Below are 1,865 nucleotides of genomic sequence, written 5' to 3'. Positions count from 1 at the left end.
TTTTCTTATAAATAGCATACTAGTATTTCATCATTGTATAACGCAAATCCTTATTATTGTGAGAGAGGTTATTTGCTATTTATAACACTTGTAATTTTGTTCCCAAGAGAAAGTAAAAAATAACAGTTTATAACCAATTTCATTGTATTCTTTTGGCTTCCCTCTTTTCTATCCTTATGGGTTTCTTTTCGATCAAGGAATCGATTATACTTTGTTATTCCGGTATCGTTTTTCATAACACCCCAATTTTCCACCCCTATTTATACGTCATTTAAGAACACCTCATGAGAAGAGAGTGCAATCTCCCCTTAAAAATCAAACAATTTTTATCATTTTAATATAATAAATGTTTTTTCATTACAATTTTTTTTTGGTCATTGTATGTTTTCTACTTCAAGCCTGGTTTTTACTATGACAAACTTTTCTTCTATTAGATTTCTTTTAATAAAAAATTCAATCTACGTAAAAAAAAAGCAATTACTTTTTGAATTAATCTACCCTAAACAAATTGAATCGAATAAAACTAATAAAGCATAAAAGTATCAAGTAGTAAACAAAGCAAACAACAAAAATAGTAGCAAGTAACCAAAAGAGATAAAATGAAAGAAAAAAAATGAAAATTTGGGAAGAAAGAGAATATATCAGCCTTATCGATTGCATCCCAAAGCTAGAATACTATCATTATGCTCCACGTCAATTGCTTGAAAGGGCACTTGTGGTGGAATGAGGAATCATAGTTGGCCCTAAGCGATCTCTCCTCTCTCTTATGTTTCTTCCGCCTCCCACCCTTTCTCTTACTCTTCCAAAATCCAAATACCACTAGAATCATGTAGAGAGAAGAGATGGTGGTGAAACATTGTTATACCACACAACCTTTTAACTCCTTCAGGCAGTGGCGGAGCCAGATTGCAAATTTTGGGGTTGCCAGCAAATTAAAAAATAGTTTATAAATCAAATATTCATACTATAATATATATAAATATCTAGATTAAACTTTTGCGCTACATAATTAATTAAATAAATTAACAAAAAATACACTTTAGTTGAGTATTGTTTAACTAAAATTCTATCACAACATAACAAAGTGCAGATGCAAAAATCATAAATGAACTCAATTGTTGAAGTTTTCTTTTGTACACTTAATAAAGGAAGTAGTAGTAACATTAAAACCACTATAACAATAAAACATACATAACATAACATATGAACCATCAATGAACAGCTATAAAACCATCTTCAAGTTCTGAAAATTAAAAAGAAAAAAAAAATTGTAAAGCACAACCATGAACCATATTGAGTGTTTGAGGTCAAATCTTACTTGTATCAAACAATAAAATAGAAATAACAACCATCTTAAAGCATGCTTGCAGCAAACAAATCAAATGCTTAAGTTATAATTTTGTATACGAAAATTCTAGGGTTAAATCTTACTCGAGAGGAAGCAGGTGGTGGAATGGTGTGATTCAGCGGTGTAGGTGTAGGTGGTTGTTGCAGGATTCGACGGCAGTGTGGGTGGCAATGGAAAACCGAAGAAGTGTTGTGTGCTAAGCACGGGCGAGTGAGAGAGGTGAGTGGAAATAAGAGATTATGAACTTGGATTGAAATGGAGAATGAGAGACTTGTTTGGATAAAAGACTAATGGAAAACTTGTATTTTTCCTTTTTAAGAGTAGGTATTTTGGTACTTTCATTATATAAAAAAAAATTAAAAAACTTTTGCGATTGTCATGGCCCCCACGTCGAACCTTTTGGGGACGTTTTTTCACCTTAGTTGCTGACCTCTGTGTGGTTGTTATTCTTTTAAATCGACGACGTTGTTGGTTTCGTAGTTCTTCTGGTGGTGCTACGATATCATTAAGACTCCAC

General features: G+C 32.2%; 1 long non-coding RNA gene across 1 annotated transcript; it reads right to left on the bottom strand.

The window, feature by feature from the left end:
* Positions 1-508: 508 nt before the first annotated feature.
* On the bottom strand, positions 509-1,648 carry LOC127121194 (uncharacterized). The gene is made up of 2 exons (XR_007803343.1): positions 1,432-1,648; positions 509-883 (listed from the first exon to the last, which is right to left on the bottom strand). It is a non-coding gene; the product is annotated as an uncharacterized LOC127121194 (long non-coding RNA).
* Positions 1,649-1,865: the final 217 nt, after the last annotated feature.

Source organism: Lathyrus oleraceus, chromosome 2 (genome assembly GCF_024323335.1).
Source record: "Lathyrus oleraceus cultivar Zhongwan6 chromosome 2, CAAS_Psat_ZW6_1.0, whole genome shotgun sequence".
Lineage (NCBI taxonomy): Eukaryota > Viridiplantae > Streptophyta > Magnoliopsida > Fabales > Fabaceae > Lathyrus > Lathyrus oleraceus.
The sequence above is the reverse complement of the archived record's forward strand: the minus strand, read 5'-3'. Positions and strand labels throughout refer to the sequence as shown.